General features: G+C 44.2%; 1 long non-coding RNA gene across 2 annotated transcripts in view; it reads right to left on the bottom strand.

The window, feature by feature from the left end:
* LOC131279208 (uncharacterized) overlaps positions 1 to 17,519 on the bottom strand; it is a 230,949-nt gene that overhangs the window by 72,508 nt on the left and 140,922 nt on the right. For both annotated transcript variants that reach the window (XR_009186587.1, XR_009186588.1), the window contains exon 2: positions 16,625 to 16,758. This is a non-coding gene — a long non-coding RNA (uncharacterized lncRNA). The remainder of the gene's footprint in view (positions 1 to 16,624; positions 16,759 to 17,519) is intronic.

The following is a 17,519-nucleotide window of genomic DNA, read 5'->3' as shown; positions in this document are numbered from 1 at the left end:
ACTATAGAACTCTCTGTTTCTCTTTCATTCTCTCTAGCTCCTCTCCTCTCTTCTTTCACTAGCAAGTAAATAAAGGCCAATTACAGCAACAAAATACTGGAGGTGCAGGGTTCCTTATTTCTTTCAGCAGAGATTTCTTAAAAATTATTCCATACTGGTGGCAGTTCAGTGAGAGGAGCACTCCTGTGCTGCCAACGTGAATTTTAATTGGCATGAACCTTTTGTAAAGTCCTTTGGAAATGTGTAGGAAACAAAATAAAACTATTTATAAACTTTTCAATGGTAAGTTATCAGCATGATTCTATATGAAGGTTTTTTAAATACCCCAAATATGAAGGTCCCTCTCCTGCCCACAAAACTGTTGCTCTGGGAAAAACTAACAATATGTGAATGTTTACATTACCTATGATGGGGTCACTTGATGTACTAGGAAGTCATTAAAAATGTCTGTGAAATCAGAGAGCAGTGTGCTTATGTTAGGACAGTAGATTGATGGCAATTTTTCACTCCTGTCTCCGCCCCTGACCTTGCAATATGACTTGGCGGCTCCTCCCACAGAGAGCGGGGTCTACGTCCACTCCCGTTGAATGTAGGCTGCCTTATAACTTGTCCTGGACAAAGGCTGCAATGGCTAGTCAAGCCTAAGCTCCACGCTTCTGCTCTCTCTTGGAATCTTACCATCACCACATCAACAAGCCCGGGATGGCCTCCTGGTGACAGACAGACCACGTGTGGGAGAGCCCTGTTTTAGCAGCTCAGACCACTGTGGACCCGCCAGGCTGCCAACTCCTAAGCAAATGAGGGAGTCCAGCCAAGATAACCTCGTGACAGCCCATGAGCAGGTCTGATGTGAGCAAACTGGAGGGCCGAAGAACCTTCCAGCCACACAGGACTCAGCTGCAATAATAAATGGCTATTTTTTGAATCCACAGAGTTTTGGGATTGGTGGCAATACACAACTGGTACAGTTATAATGTAATGCAAAAATATTCTTTAAAAACGGTGTTGACTAATGTTAAATCATTGTAAAATACTTCTGACAGAAAGGAAAATAATGGTATACATGAAAACAAGATAGAGAGTTGTTTTAGGGCCATGAAACTATTGAAATATTGATGTATTTTTCTTTATTGTTCTATACTCTGCATCTCCAAATTTGCAAATTTCCTCTGATGAACATGCACTGCTGTTATAAAGCTCGCATATTATAAAAATGGCTCATTTAAAAATAACAACCCAGGAGTGGTATGGATCATTCACATATGCCTGATACATTGTCTATCCTAGTCCAAGAATAAGTGCTTTGAAAAATCATTAAAAAAAACTTATAAAATGTAAGATGTTATAGTTTTTACTATGGAACATAATTTCATAATTGTCCAATGCTCTAATAATATGCAGCAGTGTTTTCTACTCTAAAATTGGTGGGGATTTTATTTTGATTTAAGGTAAGAATATGAGCATTAACCCTAAAAAGCTAATGAAATAATAATGTGAGAACTTTCTTATCATTAAATAATGTATAATAGCAATAATAAATGCATTTCCTCCCTGTGTCATACAGCAACTTTTTGTGCTAAAAAAAGGTGAGTTTTCATCTCCAAAGGTAACACTGGAAAAAGAGCGAGCATGAAGCAATCTCTGAGCTGTTTACAGAGACAGTAATATAAGGAGCACATCCTTTCTGAATAAAAGCTGTTTTATAGTATACAAAGAAAGCCCTTCTTTGAAAGTATGGCTGAAATTCAGGTGACTTTGTAGTTCTACAGCAACTTTCATCCAAGCATCTTAAAGCATTTTATTGACATACACCTTTAATCTATACAGCCTCCTGAGGATAAGCAACAAATTTCACTATCCCCATTTTATAGGTAGAAAAAGTAGGGCAGAAAAAAATGTGCCAGAAAAAGACAGTATGTTAGTTCAATTTTTTGGTGGTGGGCAACAGAGAACAATTAAGAAAAAAGAAAAATTATATATATATATATACACACACACACACATACATATAATTATTTTATATATAAAATAAGGGAAAGCATATGAAAGAAAAGAATGGCTGAATAATTTAGTCACCAAAAGGCCCAGAAGCTGGGCAGCTCCAGGGCCCAAGGCTCCAGGAACTAAAGGAAAGTTTCCTCAGGATGCTGGTATCCCGATGAAGCAGTTCTCTCCATTTTCTATTACTATGTCACTGCATTCAAGAAGCAAATTTGAGAGAATATTTGATCACCTAATTTGGTTCACAAGCCAACCCTTTGGCCCTGAGAGGGTTACACACCATGGGTGAGGGGTGATTACCAAAAGGAAAATCAAAAAGAAGAAAACAGATGATGGGCAGACCAAAAAGAATAAACCAATAATCTATGCTCATTACAGGAGGAGTGGAAAGTAAAGGGAAGCCCTTTGAGATTTCTGCATGTCTATCACTCTACTCTTCCTGGAACCAGCCAGGAGCCCCCAAAAGCCAGTGAGAATTATTATCCCTGAGCTTAGCCCACAGTCTGGCCAGAGTTGTGCTCATTGAAAGGATGTTGACTAGCTGAATGAATGCATGAACTTTCGGCATCTGTGCAGTTCCTAACAAAATGGTGAGGAGTGGTATTTGTCTCCCTTTTCCCTCCCACCACCTTTCAGACATTTCAATACCCCAGCCATTTTTCCTTTGTTTTACAGGCCCTTCCCTAATAGCCAATGTGGATTTTCCTTCCTATGAAACCCCTCATCCACTGGATGGGCTCCCTCACAGAGATACATTAAGATTTGGTTCTAATGTAGCCCTCCAAGAATTAGTTAAAACTTCAAAACTCAGGTCTCTTCTGTTTCCGTTTTTTAATTTGTTAAAAGGGGATAATAATTGTTCTACCTCATAGATTTGTTTTGGGATCAATAGAGATAATATTTGTAAAGCACTTAAAATAAATCGGGCACAAAGTAAGCACTATCTACTTGTTAGTTGCTATCACCATCATCATCATTACATTGGCATTATTGTTGTTATGGAACACTGAATATTAAATAACAAGAACTCTCCATTCATTGTTTCAGGTTAGCCCCAGGGCAACCATATGAGTTAGTACTGTTGTTCCCATTGATAAAATAAAGAAATGAAGCTCAAATTGGTTATCAGCTCAAAGTCTACCAGCTGCTAGATGGCATATTCCATTTTTTGTCTGTAAAGGCTTCAACTTGCTGCCTCCGAGATGAGAAGGCAAAAAGCTTAGCTAAAAATGCTAAGTTTGTCATGATGGAATTTCAGGCTCATATCCGAGATGAGAAGGCAAAAAGCTTAGCTAAAAATGCTAAGTTTGTCATGATGGAATTTCAGGCTCATAGAAATAAATGTCCCTCCTGGTGACCATAGCTCATCTTGTAAAAGAAACTTTCTCGGGAAACAGACTTGGCCCAGTGGTTAGGGCGTCTGTCTAGCACATGGGAGGTCCACGATTCAAACCCCGGGCCTCCTTTAACCGTGTGGAGCTGGCCCATGTGCAGTGCTGATGCACGCAAGGAGTGCCCTGCCACGCAGGGGTGTCCCCTGCATAGGGGAACCCCATGCGCAAGGAGTGCACCCCGTAAGGAGAGCCGCCCAGCGCGAAAGAAAGTGCAGCCTGCCCAGGAATGGCGCTACCCACACTTCCTGTGCCGCTGATGACAACAGAAGCGGACAAAGAAACAAGACGCAGCAAATAGACACAGAGAGCAGACCAGACAACAGGGGAAGGGAATTAAATAAATAAATAAATCTTTAAAAAAAAAAAAAAGGAAACTTTCTCCTTGCCTCTCCTTGCCTGTGGCCAAGATCTATCCACCGTAGCACTCCCCCTACTAAACTCTGAATTCCTTGTGTTGTGTTCTCCCAGCACCAATCTTAGTTACTGCCAACATTAAAGTCAAGATGCTTTAGAGGAGAAAAACTTGGGAAGTTCACAGAATGTATTTGTTTTAATTTTCTTGACTGCTTAAGCAAATACCATCCAATGGGTTATTTTAAACAATGGGAATTTATTAGTCTAACAGTTTCGAGGCTAGGAAAAATGTCCACTTCAAGGAGTCATCAAAGAAATGCTTTCTTTCTGAAGACTGGTGTTCTGGAACTGGCTGCCATTGATCCTTGGTCCTGAGTGCCTTTGTGACATGGTGATACACGTGGTGGCCTCTCCTGGCCTATCCCTTCTCTTCTGGGTTTTGCTGACTTTCAGCTCATGCTTCCTGCAGCTTTCTCTCTGCCTGTCTAAATTTCACTCCTCTTCTAAAGGACTCCAGTAATAGAATTAAGAGCCCACCATGACTGAGGCGGACCATACCTTAACTGAAGTAACCTCATCAAAATGTTCTACTTACCATAGACTCACACTCACAGAAATGGAATAAGTTTGGGGACATGTTTTTCTGGGGTACATATAGCTCCAAACCAGTACAGTGGCTGTGGTTCAGATTTTTAGAGATTCACCTTTCCTTCTTCCCCTTTTGTGTCTCTTTTCCTCCTTAATGAGGGAACTCATTTTTATTTGGCTGCTTTATTTTAATCTTCCCTTCTTATCCCTTTCCCTAACCTCTTTCCTCTGGGTCTAGCCTGTCCCTCAGATGGCCACCTAGATATCTCATAAGCAGTACAAACTCAATATGCCCAATAGCACATTTATCATCTCCACCCCGCTACCACCCCCCCCCCCCCCGCCCCCCGCCAACTTGTTTCCTCCTGGAATTCATGATTTCTCTTGGACACATGATTGATCAGGACAGAAGCATTAAGGTCATTTATTTCCTCACCCAACCCACCTTTTCAAGGCCTGCCAACTCTCCCTGTTTAAGTGTTATTAGGTTATTTCTCTATCTCTAGTCCCACCATCACCTCTAACATGAACTACTGCAACAACTCTTTAGTCTTGTATATTTTAAAACCATTTTCTATGCTCTATATTCTACGTTTTAGAGCATAGATGGACTAGCCATTCTTTAAACTGGTTTCTCTTTCCTGTAGGGCAAAATCTTGGCTACATTTTGCATCCTCCTTTGCTATTAGCTGTGGCCACTTTGCTAAATTGACTGAGTTCTGGACTGTGGTATGTGGATGGAAGTAATGTACCCCACACCTTGGCTTAGTCCTTAAAAATTGTACGCACATTTCTTCTCAGTTTACTTACTTTGTCTGCTGGCTTGATATCAATGAATAACTTCATTGCACAGTCTCCCTGCTGCCATCTATTGTATTACACACCACTGAGAAATAAACTTGTACTATATGTATCAAAACACTGAGATTTCAGGATTTATCTGTCATAGTGGCTAGTATTACAGTAATTAACATATCATACCAAAGCTGAAATTTGCGCTACTTAAAGACCTTCCAATTTCTACTCATCATTCTTTGCGATCAAGTCCAAGGTTCTCAGGATCTGGCCCTGTGTAACTCTCCAATCCCAATTCCCACCATAAAGGTCACACATTTGACTGTCCAGGAATATTCCCTGCACATCAGGATAGTTCATATACCTTTCTGCCCTTCTTTGCACTGACTCCCTGGGGTCTGGAATACCCTCCCCGTCTTTCTTCAGGAGTTCAGTTCATATTCACTATGGCAGTTTGATATTATTTATGAATTCCAAAAAAGAGATATAGATTATGTTTGTACACTGGACTGTTTCTCTGGGCATGATAACCCTTTGATTGCATTAGATTCAGCTGAGATATCTGATTAAATTATGTTAAATTAGGGCTTTGATTTAACCACATCATTAGAGTGTGACTCAGCATTGAGTCTCAGCTCCCTGGCGCACTGATAAAACAGACTCTCACATGGAAGTAGACACAGAGAAGAACACAGAGGAAGAGAGACAGGTCTTTAGATATGGCAAAGGCCCAGGGAAGAGAGATAAGCCTGATAATCTACAGCTGACCTTGTGAAGAGACCAGAGCAGCTGAGCCCAAAAAGAAATGAGCCCTGGGAAGAGAGAAGAGCCTTATGCCAGCCTATAGCTGAGACTGGAAGAACCTGGGACCACAGAGCCTTAAGAGGAAGAGGAAAGCTGAACCCTCGCAGACATTGCCCACCATATGTCTTCAACATGTGGCAACAGAGCCTGGTAAGGAACTAACTTTGACTTGGACTCTTCAGGCCTTGTAACTGTAAGCTTCTAGCCCAAATAATTACCTTTTATAAATCCCAACAGAGTTCTTGTACCTTATGTCAGCACTGCTTTGGACTGACTAATACGTTCACCTTCAAGGTGAACCTTCTTTGCCTCCTTCAGTCTAAGCTAAGTTCCCCCTCCCCTCAGCGTTTCGCTCTACCTCAACATTTACCAATTACATTGAAATTCCTGATTAATGGTCATCTGCTCTACCCCATAAACTACCACTAAGCACCAAGGGGAAGGGACCATGACTTATCCATCATGATTTTCCCATAAATGTTCCATAAATGCTTATGGCACAGAAGTATTTTTCACTCCAGCTGATTTTTTTGCAAGGCAGTTTTTTGCTTTCTTTCTTCACCAGGCTTCTTTGATATGCAAGAGCACTCCAAAAAAAAAAGTCTTTCCTCATCAAAAAAATTAAGAACTAGAATTTTGTTATTGTTTTTGTAGTAGAGGGGTCTTTCTCTCTTATTTAGATCATCTAGGCATCGTAAGTGTATTCGATCCAGGAAAATGATGGACAGAGAGGGTACTGGTAAGAGTCTCAGGCTTCATTTCCAGTCCTTCCTGTTGCTGCTGCTCTATTTAGGTTTGTGAGCAGGAAATAAGTGGTTATACTAGCATCTCCTTTCCCTCTGCACCAGCTCAGCCACAGAGAACTTTGCCAGGGCTGCTGAGGCCATGGCACTTAACACTGGGGCCTCACGGGTTGCCAGGAAGCCACCTCCCTCTGGGAACCTACCTTTCCACTGGAGCAATTCCATGATCACTCCTGCAACCATAACCTTGACCTAATCCCTGAAGACCCAACCAAGCTTGCTGGTTGGTCCCCCACCCTCTTCAAACCTTGAAGAAGCCCCTATCTACGTTAGACAGTACCTTCATGTGTCTGTGCTTTCAAATAAAAAAAGTGTTTTGGGATTGAGTTGGATTGGAGACCCCACATACGTAGACTACTTTTTTTCAGTCCTGAAATTGAAAAAGGTTGTTAACTACCTTCAGTAAGAGTCAAAAAAGAAATCATATCTTTGTTTAAACTTGCTGGAAGATGAAGTTCCCAATGCACTGAGGCACAGGTAAGTTTCTCAATCATCTTGCTATGCCTCCCAACACTTTCAACACCTACTATGTGGCTAGTGCTGGCAGGGACCCAGCTCTTGGGTGGCTCATGGCATGGTTGAAAAAGCAGATCATTAAGTAGAAAACCACAGGGCAGTGAAGTGCAGTGAAGGCTGGGCTAGCAGGAAATCAAAGCTATGTAACAGACACACAGAGCAGATGCCCTGCCCAGCCTGGCAAATCGGGAGAGATAACAGCAGAACTAAGTCTTAAAGAACCAGGAGACGGTGGTCGGATGAATGAGGGAGGTAGGATGGGAGCCAAGTGGTATGTGTCTGTTTTTCCCCTTTCCATTTTAGCTATAAATATATTCTTCCTCTTGTTAAATAGAGGTTAAAGGGAAGTCATTAAAGATCTTAAGTATGAGATTGATATGATGATGGGGCAGGCTGGAAAGAAGCCAAGTTGGAAGTAGGGGGACAAGTTCCAAGACTCATTCTTTGCTTTCCTCCAGCATGAGTTGTCTGCTAATTATAACACACCAGTGAAGCCTCAGGCCTAAGAAGGAGTTCCTACATTTGCTAGGATTCCTAATAAGCTTCATTGACACAGGACTTGTCTTCCCCAGCCCCTAATTCTTTTGCAAAGCCTTAGAATTCACCAGAGGCCTCAGCCTGGAGCTTCCGAGATCTGATCACTGACCCACAGATGTCCCCATGACTAACAGACCGCTCAGAGTGGGACGAAGGAAGGAGCAATTAGCTGAAAGGGAAAACCCATGGAGATATGGAGTTCCCCGGGATGGCAGGCGAAGCACATGTCAACCACAATGGTGTGGCTTAAATGAACTAGGCTGCTCCTTGACCTTGAAGGATTGGGCTCAAATTTATGGTTCTTTTGAGACTGCCAGAAGCCAGAATGAGTCACAACCCTGCCTGGTCCGGGGGAGGAGAGGGCCAAGCTGTGTGAGTCACAATGGAGGGAGGACTGATCAGCATGGGACTTGGGGGAGACCAGGAGCTGACGCCCTCTAGTTTCTAGTTTCTTTAAGGTTTTTTGCTGAGCCAGGGACAAATTAAGAGACTGTATGGTGGTCTCTTATTAATGAGGCTCAGAGGGAAAAAGTGAAAAAAGCCGGAGACACAGCTGGCCCTGAGGAACCAGAACTCAACATAACGTTTGAAAATTAAAAAGTAAAAGTTCAGTTCTGTCTTCCCTCCAATAAATGTTACATGGTGGCCCCATGGCATTGCAAGAAGTGCATGAGTGATAGGTCTGTGTTGGACTCCTGTCTCTGCTGCTCCTGAGCTGTGTCATCACCAGCAAGTTATTGAAATTCTGAACCTTAGCTTTCTCATCTATAAAATGGACTTTGAGCAACAGTACTGTGTGTCAGCAGTGGACTCTGTACTTTATTTGTATCATCTCAAATAATTTCCATTTTATACTAATGTATTCATTTTAGAATTGTCAAGGAGATTGAATTGCGATAATGCAGTGAATAGGCCTATTTCAATGCCTAACACTATATAGGGTAGGGTATCAATTTTCCTTTCTATCTGCTACCATATGTCATAAGGAAGTGCAAATATCTTCAGACCAAGATTCTCTCTGGGCATTTATATTAGAATTTAGTTGAATCTCTATGTCTCCCCTTCCCCCCCCCCCAAAAAAAAACAAAAATACACATTTTATTCTAATCATGTTTATACTGTTCTACTTTATTTATATTTCACTCACATTAACTTCATGCAAATCATCCTGATTCCAATTTGCAATGTGGGATAACTTAGAACTAGTAGCACAGGACATAAGATTATAAAGCTTATTTGTTTAAGCAACAAAGAGACTTTTTAAAAATCTACCTATTTCTGTGAAACCTTGAAATTGGAAAGAGAATGCTCCTCTCACTTTGCTAAAGTGACCTTCAAGTTGTACATAGCATATCTATTTGACCCACTTAAATCAAGATTCAGACAAATAGGAGTGAGTAAGCGAGAGGAAGAGAGGAGAGGCCTCTCCTTTGGACACCAGATTCTTTCTCATTTGAACTGGGGATTCCTTAGGTAGATGTTGCTTAGAGAAGACAAAACTATATAATAACTTAAAACTACAGCTGCCTAAAAGCAGGGATTGTGGCAGAATTTTTGGTGAATTCTCCCTGAATAATAGGATACTGGAATTGCTTCACAGATAGTGGGTAAAAAGAAAGGAAGGAGGAAAGAGGAAGGAATCTGAATTTCCACTGTGCATGAGAATTGCTGATTTCTGTCTGCCCAAAAGGAAAGAGGGATTAAGAAGAGCACTGGCTTGTAATCAGATGTTCTTGGGTAGACTCCTGCCTCTGCTACTAACCAACCTTGTAAAAAAAAGCATTTCAACTCTGTAAGACTCCTTTACCTTATCTGTAAAATCAGGATAGTAATACATCTATACTTTGCAGGATTATATCATCCATATCTAATGGTATATCTCTATCTATCCAAGTAGATATAGTTGAATGGGTGAATGGATGGATGGATGGATGTGGCTGAGCGTGAGGGTTTTGTCCTCGCTCAGGCCCAAGAGTCGGGGGGGCTTGCTCCTGCCAGGCAGCCGGCGGGGGGTGCTCCAAAAGGAAGCACCGGTTCTCCAGGCGTGGGGGACGCGCGGTTGGGGAAAAACCACGGAGACTGCTTGAGCGCAAGAACAGGTCTGCTTTATTGCGGAAGTACACTTGGTTATATAGGCAGGGAAGGGGGTGGAGTATGAAGGGGAGAGCAGGGCGGAGGAGTGGCTGCGGATTGGCTAAAACTGGGGGGGCAGACCTCTGGTAATACGCCGTAAGCAGTTACTGGGGAAGAGGGCAGATTGTAGGTTGGTAATATGGGCGGGACTGGCGGGAAGGGTGGCGGGGGCTGGAAGGGGAGGAGGGGCGGAGAAAGGCGGCAACAGATGGATAATATATTAGGTATGTGAAAATACGTAGCATAATATCCAGTACATACTAGGCACCCAATGTTTTCTTTCCCAAAGTTCTTTAAAGAACGGGAAATCTCCATCCTTTCCATTTTCTTAATACTACCTCTTGTTCTTCCCTATTATAAAAAACGTGAGTTATATATGGATAAATGATAGATTGTGTGTGAGAGAGAGACAGAGAAATACACAAGAAAAATATTAAGGTCCTATGAACAATGTCAGATTTCTTCACCAAAGAAGGAATTCTCGTCCTCCTCCTTCATCATCTTCATCGTCGTTGTCACCATCACCATCATTACCCACCCATTTGACCAGCACTTTATGGAGTGCCAAGTCTGTTCACCTGTTCCTTAAGGTAAATTGGGGTAATGGACAGCTTGGGTAAACAGTGGTTAAGGACTAGATTCTGGGGCCTGAGAGCCTAGGCTTGACTCTCAGTTCTGCAAATGATTGGTTGTGTGATCTCTGGCAAGTTAATTACCTTTGCTGTATCTCAGTTGTCTCATCTGTAAAATGTGGACACTAATAGCATTTCTCTCCTAGAATCACTAACCCTTGATATAAGTGCAGCACTTAACAGCATGCCTGCCTCATAGTAAAAACTCATTGAATCTAGCTCCTGACCTTATCACCCACTTTACAGATAAATAAACAGGACCAGAAAAGCTGTGACCTGTCCAAGGTCACAAAGCAAGGAGTTAGACCAGAACTTACCACTTCTGGGCTGGGAAAGGCAGAGGTTCCCTGTGAGCCCTGGGCGCCAAGGTGAAACTGAGGGTAGCTCAGTGCAGTCCCTGATGCCGCTACATTTGTCCATGCTGCCTCTTCTGCAGGGCAAGCACTCCCCCACCTCGTCTACCAGGCCTGCTCACACATATTTGCCATCAAATGCCAATTGGTCATCATTATCTTCTCTCAGGAACATTCCCTAGTTACTCTGCAGAGCTGGGGGACTCCTCTGTGCTCCCGCAGCCCCATCTCCTGACCTTTAGCCCAGCACTGACCACACCAGATTGGAAGGATCAGTCTGTCTAACAGGAAAGAAAAGATGTCTGCAAACGTGATAAAACGGTCTAATGGTGGCTCCGACCACATCAGGGTTAACCCAACAAGGAAAGTGGAAGCAAAGGGTGCGAGGGTTCCTCCACTGGCTCAGAGACATCAGCTCTGGGGCACATCCCAATTCTCTTGGTAGGTCCCTCTGAGCACTGCATCCTCACTCAAAGCCTCTGGAGCAGGAACCCAGAAAACATGTCCTTCATCTTAATCCATTCCTGTGGCTGTGAACCCAATGGTAAATACGGTCCTTAGAAGACATTATTATTAGTTAAGTTGTGGACTCGTTTGTGAATAGGGACTTCTAAGGTCCTATTACAATGTGACCAGGAAGAATGAGGGTGGGCCTTAATCTGTAAAACTGGAAGCCTTATTAAGGGAGGAAATCCAGCTGCAGCCAGAGGAGCCAGAAGCCAGAAGTCAGTGGAAACAGGAAGTGTAGACACAAGGAGAGAGAGATTGCTGTTACAGGAGGAAAAGGTGCAAGTCAAGCAGCTCCAGGAACTTTGGCAAGCCAGAAGCAGAATGCTACAAACCCAGGAGAAAGCATGGCCTTGCTGACAACTTGATGTGGGACTTCTGGCCTCTGAACTGTGAGACAATAAATGCCTGTTGTGTGGTATTTGTCATAGGAGCTCTGTTGAACTAAGACAGGCCCTACAGCAATTAGACGAAGTCTATGAAGGCCTCAAAATAACATTTCTAAATCCATAGAATAAAATACATAGAATTACAAAGAAAACCAAAATTGTTTATGTATAGTGCTATCCCTCAGCCCCAGGGTCAACCAATACCTACCATACTAAGTTTAGGGTCCTCACCTACAGGGGAAGGCCAACCTTCCCTGAACACACAGTTACCCAAACAATTCAGAATTCAGTACCAGAAGTAGAAGAAGGGGAATTCCTCCTGAGTGGACAGTCAACAAATATCTGCCATAGTTGGTATTCTTTATTCCCTCTGCCTTTAGCTGTTGAGCTCCTTTCAGGACAAACAGTGATGGGGCATCCAAAAGACCTTTATCCATGTGGACTGAATGGAAGAAAATTGGATTCATTTGCATTGCTTGTTCCTGAAGCACAGGAACTCATCTTAGTCCATTTCAAGTTCCCTGTGCCCAGGACAGTGTCTGGAACAGAGAAAACACCAAGGAAAACTTTGCAGAATGAATGGATAAAAGAACCACTGAGGAAAAAAAATTGGGATCATGACAGTATCAGGGCTTTGGAACCGTGATGGCCGAGGCAGGTCCTGCCCAGTAATGAAGGTGGTAGGTGGGTGGGCAGGGGTGAGTGTCTAGATTTCTAAGGGAAAGAACAGGCAGGCCCCACCCTCCAAGAAAATGCAGCTCTTTGCATTATTTCCTAGCGGCAATCTCGTTGAAAAGGGTGGGGGGCACAGTCCTTGATTTTGGAAATCAGGACCCTGTGAAGCATGTCCTGACGGGTGGGCAGTGTACAGCTCAACTCTCAGCTCTCTGCAAGGTGTCCTCATGCTCCACTTTCCCCCAAGCCTGGCAACTGCTTGGCAGAAACCAAATGGGAGGTCAGGAGGGGTTATCCTACTGAGGAAAGAACTTTTTTTTCTTTCTTGGCAACACTAAATCTCATGTCAAGTTGGAGAGATCCTCACACCTGGGGTCCACAGAGTGTAGCCCTGTCTGTCATCTCAGTAGAACCCCTTGAGGCCCCCACAAGGTCGGAAAGGCAGTCGATTGCCTCAGTACACCAAGTGTGGACACCAAGGACAAGACAGCAAGAGGGACCTGCTCAAGGCCACACAGGGATTATAATGGGTCAGAGGCAGCCCTGACACAGAACCAAATCCATCCCCCCACCTCCCCACCCTGCTCACCCATTGGTGCTGCCAAGTCCTGCATGCACACGTGGCACATCCCACCGCCCACAGCGCCCAGTGGGTCCCCTCCTCTCTCACCACTCCCTAGACCACTCTGAGGAGCACAGAGCAGCATGTGGTCTGTGGAGTCAGAGACAGTCTTGGATGGGGCTGCAGCAGAGATGGCCCTTTGTAAACTACTGGGCAGTCTGGATATTATTGTGATCAGGAGGAAGACCTTGAGCAACTGTCCGATTCACATCGTTAGGCAAGTTACTTCATCTCTCAGGGCCTCAGTTTCCTCATCTCTATCATGGAGAAAACCTTGGGAGGTTTTAGTGCAACCTAAAGATTTCTCTGAGTAATTAGAACTTTCCATGATGGAATGGGTTGCCTCCATGAGGGGAAGAGCTCCCTGTCACTGAGAATGTGCAAGCAGGCTGATGTATAAAATCATCTACCCCCAGGAGGACCCTGAAAGGGTGAAACTAGCACTGTAAGGTGGAGGGACAAAAATCACTGGTTCCTAAACTACCAACTATATTAGAACTGTCCAGGGGCATTTAGAGAACGCAGGTCCCTTGAATCCACCCCTGAATAATCTGGATTTTTCTTAGGTGATTCCAGCCAATATTCTGGACCAGAGGTCTTCAAATGTAGGGTGTATCCAAATCCCCAAGGATACAGATTCTCACTTCGTAGATCTGAGAGAGAGGGGCTGACTCTGCTTTTCCAACAAATTCCCTAGAGATGCTGTGGCAGGTCCAGGGGCCATATTTTAAATAGTGAGGTCCTTTCCCAGCCAAGATTCCTATGAAATCCAGAAATTATTGTTAAGTAAATAGAAAACCACGCTCTTTGCCCCATTTTTCAGGTGAAGCATCTCCGCCCCAACTCTCTAATGGAAAGGACTGCTCTTTTTTTTTTTTTTTTTTTTTTGATGTTAGTTTAATCTCCAAGTAAGTTCACACCAAAAGATCTGCCATAGGTCACCCCCTGCCTGTCCTGGAGGTAGCAGCCAGGGGCTCCCCAGGGGAGAAAGGAAGCCCTTGTTAGGGCTCCCAAGCTCGGGACAAAGCTTCCCTCCCTCCCATGGCCATGCCCTCCCCCTGTGGGTCTGTCTAATCTTACATATTCAGGGTCATTGTGTTGTTCTTGTTGTTTGGTGCTGTCCTTGTCCACCGCTACCCCCAGTGCCACCATCTGTTAACCCGGGCCCCAGCCTGAGCCTGGGCAGGCTGCAGCTGGCTCCCAGGAGTCACCTGCGATGGCCCAGCCAGGGGCAGGAGCCTCCTGGCCCAGCGAGGCCAGCCCACAGCCACCCAGAAGCCGTCCTTGGGAAAGGTGTCAATCCCTAGAGGGGCTTCCTGGGGAAGGTGCGCCCAGCCCCCACCTGCCCTCCTCCCCAGCCGCCCGCCCGGTACAGTCACGCTGACAATGGACAAGGCAAAGCGGCACAAAGACAACAGCTGCACGGCACGGCCGAGGCCGCAGCAGCGAGAGGGGCAACCCACCCGCGCCTGGCAGCCTCCTTAATTTATTTATAGATGCGCTGGCTCTTTATGTGGCCTAGTTAAGGAAGCCTTTCCATAAATACATGAAAAGGGATGTTATTCCAGAACCCACCTTAAACAGACTCAGCTGTAACGCACATTGCTGGTTAACAGCCCCACTTCCCGCTCCCCATGCCTCCCCAAATAATAAAAAATAAAACAGAAAGTGCACGTGCGTTTTTAAGTATGCAAGAGAGCCATTCGAACTTAACAATGAGATGCTTCTTTGGGAGCAAAGACAGAATTTCTAGTCTCAGGAAACAGAAAATTATGAACCAAGGCTATATTTTTGCAAACCAAAGGCATCGCTTCAACCTTCTCCCTCCTGTGATATCCGGGCCCTCTGGTTTCATCCTTAACTGAGCATCTGTCAAACCCAGATACCATCTTCTCATTCCAGAAACCACACGTTTTATTTCCCTGCAAAATATGACTTGCCAAACACAATTCCGGCTCCTTCTGATGTGATCAGTTGTTTAGGGCCCCGGCCCAGTAACCGCTCTGTGGAGTCAAGGGGCCAAGAAAGAATCAAATCATTACAGAGCTGTGAACGGGTCCCCAACCCGTATTCCTTTGTTATTTCACCCAGTTTGTTCTCTAGACCCTTAATTCTATTATCCGGCTGTAATTTGGCTCTGTGTCTCTTCAACATTCTTTCCTTTATTCTGTCCCTTTCTTTTTAATCGATGGATTCATCTGTAATTGGATTTTCTCTGGCTCTTACCAGCTATTAAAAGTAGCTGTGTGTGTGTGTATTTGAGCGAGTGCTTTCTAACTAGGCCACGCTTGAGAATGCCTTGCAATCTTGAATCTTCCTCGGGGTTGGTTAGTAGGAATTCAATTTTCTGATTCATTTGGAGGCAGCAGCAGCAGAGAGAAGACAAGCTTTGGACATGAAGTTATGTGGTGCTGTGTTTTGTCTTTTCTGTTTTAGGCTAACCTTCCCTGAGCTCATATTACGTGCCAGGCATCCTTCCAAGCATTTTACAGGCGTCAGTAACCCTCGACACATCATATTAAGGCTGGCATTCTTATCACTCCATTTTACAGGTGAAGGAATTGAGCAGAAAGCACTTAAGTGACTTGCCAAGGCTGCACCATAAGCTGAGTACAGAGCTCTTAATCGCCACGCAGTTTTCCAAAGTTCTCTACCTTCATATTTATGTGAACTTGGACATTGATTATTTTTTCTGCCTGTTTCCTCATCTGAAAAATGAGTAAGAGTAGATTTCCCTCCCAGGGTGTTTGTTAGAATGTATCCAGAGCACAGGGCCTGATTCCCAGCAGGTAGTAAGTACATGGTACATCCCGGAACCAGACAACGCAAAGGAGTCTAGTAATCCCCGGGCTGTGAATTAGGTCAAAGACTAAATAGTGGAACACTGGGCATAGAGAACAGAAATAGAGCTCTGGCCTCGATGCCTACTAAGCTTGGCCATCTTTCCTTTGGACAAATACAAAGCGAAACCACGCAGACTAGAGTCACCGCTGGAGCTTGAATCAGGTACCCTCCCACCCCCCAAAAGGACCCATTCAAGTCCTCATCCCTGGTTCTGTGGGTGTGAACCTGTTTGTAAATAGGACCTTTGGAGATGTTATTGTTAGTTAAGGTGTGGACTCATTTGTGAATAAGATCTTCAAAGATGCCATTTCATTGAGGTCAGGTTAAAATATGATGGGCCTTCATCTAGATGACTGAAGTCCCTATAAGCAGAAGAAATGCAGGCACATTTGGTCAGTAGAAGCCAAGAACCAGAGGCAGGCAGGTAGCAGGGGGACTGCCATGTGACGGAGGCAGAGCTGCAAGGCAAGGAACTGCAAGCATTGCAAGGCAATGTAGCACCAGAACGCTGCAGACTCGGGGAGAAACCATGGCCCGTGAAGACCTTGATTTTGGACTTCTAGCCTCCAAGAGTGTGGGAGAACAAATTCCTGTTGTTTAAGCCAACCAGTTTTGTGGAATTTGTCATAGCAGCCCTGGCAAACTAAGGCGGTTACAAGAAAGATCATGCCACTTACCAGCAGTGTAGCTTTGGACCAATAGCTCTGCTCTCCCAAATGTAGTGCTGGAGTGGAGCCAGCTGATCACAGAGTGCTTCTGTAACTGTCCCAGGGGAGAGGCACAGTGTCATCACCTCAAGGCTGGGCCCACTCTGCCATGACAAACAGTTAAATCATTAAGCTCTTGAGAGGTTACCAGCTTCATTTCATATAATTATTAAACTCAAACCAAAAAGGCATACTTTCATCCCCTTTATACAGATGAGGAAACTGAGCCACAGAGTAGCTAGGTAACTTGCCCAAGGTGCATGGTAAGTGGGGAAACCAAGGACCAAACCATAAGTCTCTCCATGAAAGCAGACGGCCTCCCTAATTGTCTCTGTAGTGCTTCTTTGTCATTGGAATGGGGTGGGGCAGGGGCAGGCACTGGGTGGGGGGGGGGGATAAATCACCAAGGGGCAATAGATATGCCAAGTGGACTCCACAAATAACTTGTTGCTTGGCCATAATTTAAGTTGTGTAATACTTCTGACCTCTGTTTCTTAAACAACCCAATAGATGATTTCACGAGAGTATTGAATGTAAACACGCCTATAAAATATAAGCACAGCACCTGACCGTCATAGTCTCATTACTACCCAGCTTGTGTCACTTATAATAATCATTACCATTATTGCCATGAATGTGTAAATATGGTTTGTGCACAAATGTTTTTAAATATAGCTACCAGATTCCCATTTTATCAGATTAAGATCTATTTTTTAAAATGTCAAGTCTTCAAAAAGCTCACCTAGAAACAGACTTAACACCACCCCACCCTCTTCCCTCTTTCCCTCTTCCTACCAGCTCCTCCTCCTGCTCAGAGAGACACAAAAATACTACTTTGTCACTGAAAGAGGGGGAATCAAGAATT

The sequence above is a fragment of the Dasypus novemcinctus genome, chromosome 1 (assembly GCF_030445035.2).
Source record: "Dasypus novemcinctus isolate mDasNov1 chromosome 1, mDasNov1.1.hap2, whole genome shotgun sequence".
Lineage (NCBI taxonomy): Eukaryota > Metazoa > Chordata > Mammalia > Cingulata > Dasypodidae > Dasypus > Dasypus novemcinctus.
The sequence above is the reverse complement of the archived record's forward strand: the minus strand, read 5'-3'. Positions and strand labels throughout refer to the sequence as shown.